This window comes from Mauremys reevesii, linkage group 17 (assembly GCF_016161935.1).
Source record: "Mauremys reevesii isolate NIE-2019 linkage group 17, ASM1616193v1, whole genome shotgun sequence".
Classification (NCBI taxonomy): Eukaryota; Metazoa; Chordata; order Testudines; family Geoemydidae; genus Mauremys; species Mauremys reevesii.
This window is the reverse complement of record NC_052639.1, coordinates 11,051,373-11,060,710: the sequence shown is the minus strand read 5'-3', so window position 1 is coordinate 11,060,710 and position 9,338 is coordinate 11,051,373. Positions and strand designations below refer to the sequence as shown.

The window sequence follows — 9,338 nt, the reverse complement described above, 5'->3', positions numbered from 1 at the left end:
CGGGGGTAGGGGGGAGGGGGGTTAATTGGATCCTGTCCCTGTTTGTGCCACTAGGCTCTCGCCCCCGATACAAATGCACTCTAGGTCTGCCCGTTTTCTCGCTCAGTGTCTCACACACGGGCTATAAAATCTGGGGCGATTTCCCCCTTTCCCCTCCAATGATCAGCTCTCCCGTCTCCCCCGATTTCCCCCGTTCTCCCCATGAGTCTCAAACGTCAGTTTAAAATCTTCTCTCGTGAGGGGCATTTTCCACCCGTGTTATCTGCAGCGATTTGTCCTTGTGTAGGTGGGAAATTGTTGCCCTGCGTCATTCCCAGCACATGGCTGCCCCTGGAGTGGGGGTGGGATGGCTCAGTGGCTTAATGCTCAAATAAATTTGTTAGTCTCTAAGGTTCCACAAGTACTCCTGTTCTTTTTGTGGATACAGACTAACACGGCTGCTGCTCTGAAACTATGTAACTGTACTCTCTATGCCAGGATCTAAATCATGAATGAAGATATTGAACAGAACTGGACCCAGAGCTGAGCATGGTGGGACCCCACTCCTTATGCCCTTCCGGCCTGACTGTGAACCACTGATAACTACTCTCTGGGAACAGTTTCCCAACCAGTTATGCACCCACCTTAGAGTAGTTCCATCTAGGTTGTATTTCCCTAGTTTGTTAAGGAGAAGGTCATGTGAGACTGCATTGAAAGCCTTCCTAAAGTCTAGATAAACCATATCTGCCGCTTCCCCCCATCCGCAAGGTTTGTTACCCAGTCAAAGAAAGCTATCGGGGGCTGGTTTGACACAACTTGTCCTTGATAAATCCAAGCTGGCTATTGCTTCTCTCCTATTATCTTCTAGATGTTTTCAGATGGATTCCTGAATTGTTTGCTGCATTATCTTCCCTGGTGCAGAAGTTAAGCTGACTGGTCTGTAACTGCCTGGCTTGTCCTTATTTCCTTTTTCATATATGGGAACTACATTTGCCCTTTTCCAGTCTGCTGGAATCTCTCCCATCTTCCATGACTTTTCAACTATAATAACCAAAGTAAAACTAGCCCATTGGGTCTGTGAGCAGGTAAATCGCCTCCCTCGCCCAGCAGCTCCCCCAGGGCAATGACCCAATGCCTCCCCCCACCACAGGGACAGAAGCTGAAAGTCCATCTGATGGCAGGTCAGGGGCTAGCGTGGAATGTGCTGGGATCTCGGCCTGGGCCCTAGTGGGGTAGGTGACCCCGTCACCCGTAACCACACCCAGCAAGGCCTGCACCGATTTTCTCCCTGTCTGTGAGTCCCAGCAGAGAGACCAGGGACTCATTGGTCCATGGAGAATGAGCTTTCCCCCAGCTGGGGGCTGCAAACCAGTGATCAAGGGCAGCGGGTGAGGGGAGCTTGCACTAGCGCTCCTGCAGGGTCCATGGTGTGGGGTGAACAGAGAAATCCAGTGTCCAGGGCTCTCAGGCCACGTGTCCATTCCACTGCAGGAGGGGATCTGGGAGCAGCCCGAGGGGACTGGGGCAGGAGTCGGGAAAGCAGCCGTCTGGGAGAAGGAGGGAATTCAGCTGTGCTGGGGAAGCTGGGCTGAGCAGAGATGCTGCTGCAGATGCTGCTAGTTCCCTGAGTACGACGCTGCAGCACTTTAACTACATGGTTAATATAGAGGTTGCAGCTCAGCTGAGTAGTGTGCTGCACTCATTTTAATGGTGTTAGTGGCTTTGCCAGGGTATAAAACCAGGGCCGCCCAGAGGATTCCGGGGGCCTGGGGTCTTCGGCGGCAGGGGCCCCCACTTCGGCGGTAATTTGGTGGCGGGGGGCCCTTCCGTTTCATGACCCGCCACCGAAGTGCCCCGGAGACCCGTGGCGGGGACCCCCTGCTGCCGAATTACCGCCGAAGACCGGGCTGCACGTCGGCGGCGGGTCCCGCTTCGGCAGTAATTCGCCAGCAGAGGGTCCTTCCACCCCAGAGCGGAAGGATTCCCCGCCGCCGAAGACCGGGAGCAGAAGAAGCTCCAAGGGCCCGGTCCGCAAGAGTTTTCCGGGGCTCCCGGAGCGAGTGAAGGACCCTGCTCCAGGGGCCCCGAAAAACTCTCGTAGGGGCCCCTGCGGGGCCCGGGGCCTGGGGCAAATTGCCCCTCTTGCCCCCCCCTCTCGGCGGCCCTGTATAAAACTGAGGTGCAGCTTCACCCTGGTCACACCCCTCTATCCCTGCTCCACCCCCTCCCCCTCCAGCCTGTCCATGCTCCCCCCTCCCCGAGCACTCCTTGTGCCTACAGCTGCTGGGGGGAGGCACAAGTGGCACCTGTGTGGGAGGAATTTCCCAGGGTGGGGGAGGGCTTTACCCCTTCCCTACAGCCCCTTTGGCCCACCCTGGGCAGCATGGGAGGCAGAGCACAGTGGTGGGCTGGGGCCAGATTTCAAGAATGTCTCTTGATGTCAGATCCAAATATGGGATCCTGCCTTTACATGCGTAGGGGCTGGACACCTGCAGTGCCCAAGGACTCCACATGCAGCTGTGGCTGCAGTTGGAACAAGTTCCCTGCAGTCCTGTAGTTCAAAGGGAGAAACTGAGGTACCCAAAATTAGGCCATTGTTGTAAATTGAGGCCTTTCCGCCTTGCCCGTTAACAACAGTCGGTGGGCTAAGGCTCATTGGAAGTCACTGTTTAGACTTGATCACGGCTGACGTAGTCCTGGTCATAAGCAGAAGCCTGGCAGTGAAAGGTCCTGATTCCATCCCCAGCCTCCAGAGGCAGATGGTCCCCCAGGGATGGAACAACCCTGGGGAATATTTTACACTCACAGTCTTTCCCACGGGCTGGGTAATTCCACAGTCTCATTCACAGGGCTGAGAACCTCAGGGTTAAGTTGCACAAAGTGAAACTAACTGAAATGTGCCCCCTGCGCTGGGGAGATGTGGCTTTAAGCTGCTGTCCCAGCCCCTTCCCACTCTCAAGAAGGACTGGGCCAAAAGAGATCTGATGAGGTTCAACAAGCGTAAGGATTTTTATCTCTCTAGGCCGATCTGATCAGAAGATCTCGGGGAGCCTTACAGTTTATCTCCCGCTGAGTCCCCCTTTTAAGGCCATCTATCAGAGCTGACTTTAATGAACTCCACACACACAAAGCTATAAAATAAAACAACAACACTTTATTTGCTAAGGAGAGGAAGGAATGGAAAGGGAATGGATTAATGATTCTGGAGATTCGGAATAACACACAGGCACTTATAATACAAGATGTTCTATCTTTACAGACATCAGCGATAAAGGGGTGCAGGATCCAGAAAAGAGAAGCCAGTAGTGAACACTGACCGTGGACAACAGATGAAACAGACAGGTACGTATCCCTATCTTAACTCCCACCCTAACCGCTTTGCGTCGTCCTGAGTGCACGATTGATCTAACTAATCGGACCAGGTCCGTGTATGCAAGTTTGCTTTCCCAAAACAACAAACAAACAACCCCAACTTAATTAGTAAGTAGCTATTGCAGGCCCATAGCCAGTGGCAAGATTGTACCGCACCAGGAGAGAGAGCAGCCACCTGCACCTCTGACAGCTCAAAAGCTCAAGAGCCAGTGCCCTGGCCCCTCCCTCATTGGTCTCTGTAGGGAGCTGTTGCTGGGCAAGGTCAGATTCCTGCTCTTCCCACTTTCCCGCCTTTTCTAGGTACTGAGGAACAAGAACCTGACCCCAATGGAGGTCGCCTTGTCCTTTACCAAAACAAAATGGCCTTTTGATTTACAGAACTTATTTTAACTTTTATACAGAATAATTCGGCAAACATGTATACTGAAATTAACATTTCCCCTCTTGTCGGTGTTACACCTGTTTTAAAAGATGTAACTGCCGACACCTGTGGCTTGCCAAATTATGACCCACCCGATGAATAAATTGTCACATGGCGAAAAATTTGCATTGAACCCAAATACAACCATAGTATTACAGAGGGTAGTGCTGATTAAAACATTCCTTATCGCAGACTGGGGATGTGTAATAACTGTTTGATTTGCTTCTTCCCTAATTACCACGGGACCAGTTAAACTAGGAATAGGAGAAGGAAGAACCAAAACAAATTGGTATACTCTTATTCCATACGGACCTACCATAGACCATTTACCAGAGTCTGCCGTTGTAACATTCATTTTAAACCTCCTATACAAGTCTAACTATTTACGGAAAATTTAACCTTGATCTTACTGCAGTAGAAAGTTTTACAATGAAAAGACTCTTCCTGCTTTACATCCATTTCCCTGCATAGACGAACTATTGCAAGAAGGTGTGGATACAACAGTACATTGAGAGCCGAGAAGGAAGGACTGTGCTGGAGTACTAATTCTGAACATGGCACTAGGTCTTTCATGAACCCAAGGAGCTGATATATTTCCAGAAACCCACCCCATGGTACATGCTCAGGTACTTCCAATTTAATGCAACCGCAAATCTGAGAACTGTTGGGCACCCTAAGTTTGGTACAATTCCCAAAAGAGGTTTTACTATATCCCACTTACATGACATTTCTGTTTTTCTCTGCATCCCACAGGTGCAGCCTGATAGTTAAGGCACATTTCTGAAATTACTGCTTGAAATATACCTGCCTTGTTCGATCTTTCTTTGACCCACTTGAGCACACAGCACGGTTCTTCCTTGATCATTAAAACAGAAATGGGGTCATTTTGTTCCAAAGGATCCAGGGTGGCCATGGGATCCTCTGTGGCATAATGACTCCCTGTTATACAGAACAGATGGTCACCTTCAACCAAATCAATTAACCAAACCTTAACAAATACAGTGCAACCTATATACATAGAGAATAGGATGATGGCGGTCATGTCGATCTAGGAATGGAAGAGAAAATATGATTGGCACAGTTAAATGGGTTGATTTCCTTTCCATTCCTTTACCTGGCTGCTATGGAATCACTTTAATTTGATCCCCTTCTTTGCTGGTATTTGAACCTGATATACAGAGGCACTTGCTCCGTTTGTTATGATAACTGGACCCACCCAACGAGGACTAAGGACATGGCCTTTTTCTATATAATACCTAAACATTACCTTTGTACCAACCACCCATCCTACATCATTAATGTGGCCTAACCAAGCACTAATGACTTGGTTATTAGCTTTTAGTTGAGGAGCTACTCGATGTTGAAGACTGCTGATGGTGTCTAGCAACTGTGACATGTATAAGTCTATTTGCACCCTGGGAAGGTACTCATCCGGTGGAACTCCTCCCACCCACTAAAGTTCAGGGGTGTGCATAATTCTCCCAGTTAGCATCTCGTGCGGTGAAAACCCTCACACAGTTCTAGTAGATCGCATGGCCGCTAGGATATATGGGAGTTTGCTATCCCAATCCCTTCCTTGCACATCTATTACTTTTCTAAGAGCAGTTTTCATGGCTCTATTAGCCTCTCGACGATAACAGATTTTGCGGGTGAGCAGCTATGTGCAACCGCTGTTTGATGTTTAAGGCCGCACACAGCGCTTTTGTGACTTCACCCACAAAGTGTGGTCCTCTGTCTGAATCTATTTCTGATGGGATACCAAATCGAGAAAAGGTTTGTTCCAGTATTTCCTCCTTTATGTTAGGCAACCACGCCACTTAGACACCCGTTCCAAAGTTTTGGACGCAGCATAGTGTCCCTGGCCATGAGCTACAGTTATTAGTTCTTTTCGTGGAGTTATTGGCATAACCAGTACAGGTAATTCACAGTTTGGTGATGTTGCTATAATCAATCCGTTTTTGTCCTTACATATCCTTGATGTTTCCCTGCTGTTAAAAGGGCTTGGAGATCATTATCCTGTTTTTGCAGGGTCAAGATGCCATGGCCTGCTGACACATCTGGAGACGGCATCTTAACTACAGCAGCTGAAATTGGGTCTTATCCCATGTATATGCTGATCCTAACCTAGCAGCTTGTTTTGCTAGCTGATTGGCCTGATTGTCAAGCGTGGCCAGAACCGACCCCCTTCGTATGGGCTTTTACTTTGAACTCTTTTCTTCCAGATGGGAAGGGCTTGAACCACCCAACTAGAAGCAGAACACAGACAGATGTTTTCCTCAGGTGCTACCCCAGACGATACTGCCAGGACCGCAATTCATTGTGCAGCTTGTGCTGACGGCGGCCTCACCGTACCCTGCACCACTTGCTGTGTCCCCTCCTGGATTGCAGCAAACCCTGCAACAGGATGCCCTTCGTGGTGACAAGCACTCCCATCAACTGCCCAGAGTGTTAACCCTTTTCCTTGTACTTCTTCCCAGGATGTTGCTAAGAAGAATGGAGATAGTAAGTCTAAATCAGGATCTGGCAACGGACATTCGTGCTCATCTCCTGCGGTAATCGGAGCATAGGGAAGGATTCTCGTATGGGGGGGATCTTCTCAGTACGAATATCCCGATTGACCAGACTTAGAGTCCATCCCGCCAGCCGGGTAGAGGATACCCTTCCTCATTAATTCTTCCAGAGATGACATATTTTACTGGAGTATGGCATGTCCTCACCACAATGAGAGCTGTGCCACTTAAATATTCCCAATGTGTTAGGGACCATACCAGGGCGAATACCTCACGTTCGCAAGCTGAAAACCTCGCCTCCACCTCACTGAGAGTTTTGGAACCATAGGCCATCGGTCTCACCTGGCCAATTTGTTTTTGCAGCAAAACAGCTCCAGTGCTTGCTGGAGTAGTTGCCAGGTGCAAGTAAAATGGCAGGCCTTGTTTAGGAGAGGCTCGCGCTGGTGCAGCCGCTAGAGCCTTTCTAAGATCATTAAAAAGGCACCTTTCACAATTGGCAAGTCAAATCCTAGTGAGGAAAAGACAAAGAAGCGTAAACTCTGGCAAGTCCAATGAAAAGTATAGGGCAGAGGCCAAAATGAACGTGAAGAGCAACTAGCCAAGGCACAACAACTAACAGCAAAGGGTTGTTCAGTACATGGGATCAGGGCCGGCTCCAGGCACCAGCCTACCAAGCACGGGCTGGGGCGGCACCTTGGGAGGGGGGCACTCGGGGGTTGGGTTTATTGTTTTTGTTTGGCCAGGCGGCGCTGGGGGGAGGCGGGTCTTAGGAGGTGTGGTGCCGTGTTGGGGGGGCGGGGACTTGGGCGGTGCTCGGCTGGGGTGGGGACTTGGGCGACGTGCCGCTCGGGGGGCGGGGATGTGGGTGGGGCGCCGCTCAGGGTGGGGACTGGGTGGGGCGCCGCTCGGGGGGCGGGGCTTGGGTGACGCTCGGGGGCGGGGCCTTGGGCGGTGTGACGCTCGGAGGGGGTCCATGGGAGGCAGGAAGTCTGCCAAACGGTCAGCAAAGCCACTAGGCAATCGGTGCTAAAGGAGCACTCCAGGAAGACCAGGCCACTGCGGCGAAGCTAAAAAAGTTCCTTGCTTCTGTCTTCACTGCAGAGGATGCGGAGGAAATCCAGACACGCCAGCCCTTCTTTTGAGGTGACAGATGCTAGAATCAAAGAATTATAGACCCATCAGGTTAGAAGGCACTGCAAGGTCCAGGGAGGGTGTTTGGGTGAAGAAGGGGGTTTGGGGTGTAGGCTCTGGGAGGGAGTTTGGGTTCTGGGTGCAGGGTCTGGGCTGGGACAGGGGGTTGGGGGTTGGGAGCAGAAGGGGGTACAAGCTCTAGGAGGGGGTTTGGGTGCTGGGTGCAGGGTCTGGGCTGGGACAGGGGTTGGGTTGGGGTGCAGGAGGGTACAAGCTCTAGGAGGGTTTGGGTTCTGGGTGCAGGGTCTGGGCTGGGACAGGGGTTGGGGTGCAGGAGGGGTACAAGCTCTAGGAGGGGTTTGGGTTCTGGGTGCAGGGTCTGGGCTGGGACAGGGGTTGGGGTGCAGGAGGGGTTTGGGTGCTAGGTGCAGGGTCTGGGCTGGGACAGGGGTTGGGGTGCAGGAGGGGCTTGGGTGCTGGGTGCAGGGTCTGGGCTGGGACAGGGGTTGGGGTTGGGTGCAGGAGGGGGTACAAGCTCTAGGAGGGGTTTGGGTTCTGGGTGCAGGGTCTGGGCTGGGACAGGGGTTGGGGTGCAGGAGGGGTTTGGGTGCTAGGTGCAGGGTCTGGGCTGGGACAGGGGTTGGGGTGCAGGAGGGGCTTGGGGGCTGGGTGCAGGGTCTGGGCTGGGACAGGGGTTGGGGTTTGGGAGCAGAAGGGGTACAAGCTCTAGGAGGTTTGGGTTCTGGGTGCAGGGTCTGGGCTGGGACAGGGGTTGGGGTGCAGGAGGGGTTTGGGTGCTAGGTGCAGGGTCTGGGCTGGGACAGGGGGTTGGGGTGCAGGTGGGGGTTTGGGTGCTGGGTGCAGGGTCTGGGCTGGGACTGGGGGTTTGGGGTTTGGGTGCAGGAGGGTACAAGCTCTAGGAGTTTGGGTTCTGGGTGCAGGGTCTGGGCTGGGACAGGCGGTTGGGGTGCAGGAGGGGGTTTGGGTGCTAGGTGCAGGGTCTGGGCTGGGACAGGGGGTTGGGGTGCAGGAGGGGGTTTGGGTGCTAGGTGCAGGGTCTGGGCTGGGACAGGGGGTTGGGGTGCAGGAGGGGGCTTGGGGGCTGGGTGCAGGGTCTGGGCTGGGACAGGGGTTTGGGGTTTGGGAGCAGAAGGGGGTACAAGCTCTAGGAGGGGTTTGGGTTCTGGGTGCAGGGTCTGGGCTGGGACAGGCGGTTGGGGTGCAGGAGGGGGTTTGGGTGCTAGGTGCAGGGTCTGGGCTGGGACAGTGCAGGGTCTGGGCTGGGACAGGGGGTTGGGGTCTGGGAGCAGAAAAGGGTACAAACGAGGGAGTTTGGGTGCTGGGTGCAGGGTCTGGGCTGGGACAGGGGTTGGGGTTGGGTGCAGAAGGGGCACAAGCTCTAGGAGGGGTTTGGGTTCTAGGTGCTGGGTCGGGGCTGGGACAGGGGGTTGGGGTGCAGGTGGGGGATTGGGGGCTGGGTGCAGAGTCTGGGATGGGACAGGGGTTTGGGGTGCAGGAGGGGTTTGGGGGCTGGGTGTGAGAGGGGGTTTGAGTGTTGGGTGCAGGCTCTGGGCTGGGACAGGGTGTTGGGGTGCAGGAGGGGTGCAGGGTGTGGGTCTGGGCCAGGGATGTGGAGTTTGGGGTGCAGCCGGACGGCTGCCCTGGGGCTGGGGTGGGGGCCAGAGGAGGATTCCCAGGGACAAGACACTCACCCAGGCCCCACCAGGCTGCTGCTCAGGAGGTCCAACCGGGATAAGCCCCTCCTCAGATTCGACTTGGAGTCACCTGGTGGGGCGGGAGGCTGCCATGCGCCTCCTACTTCCACAGGCGCAGCAGCCGCCTCAGCCTGCCCCAGCGCCGCTCCTGTAGCCTGCAGTGGCAGCGGCCAGTGAGGAGCACAGTGTGGAGATGCAGGGGCAGGCAGA

The 9,338-nt window shown here is 53.6% G+C and overlaps 1 long non-coding RNA gene across 5 annotated transcripts; it reads left to right on the top strand.

The window, feature by feature from the left end:
- Window positions 1-487: 487 nt before the first annotated feature.
- LOC120385084 lies at window positions 488-7,436 on the top strand. Of its 5 annotated transcripts, none has more exons than XR_005589247.1 (4): window positions 488-531; window positions 3,239-3,321; window positions 4,244-4,398; window positions 5,995-6,413. It is a non-coding gene; the product is annotated as an uncharacterized LOC120385084 (long non-coding RNA). The 5 variants fall into 5 exon arrangements; XR_005589246.1 differs by lacking the exon at window positions 488-531 and adding an exon at window positions 873-915; XR_005589248.1 differs by lacking the exon at window positions 488-531 and adding an exon at window positions 965-1,064.
- Window positions 7,437-9,338: the final 1,902 nt, after the last annotated feature.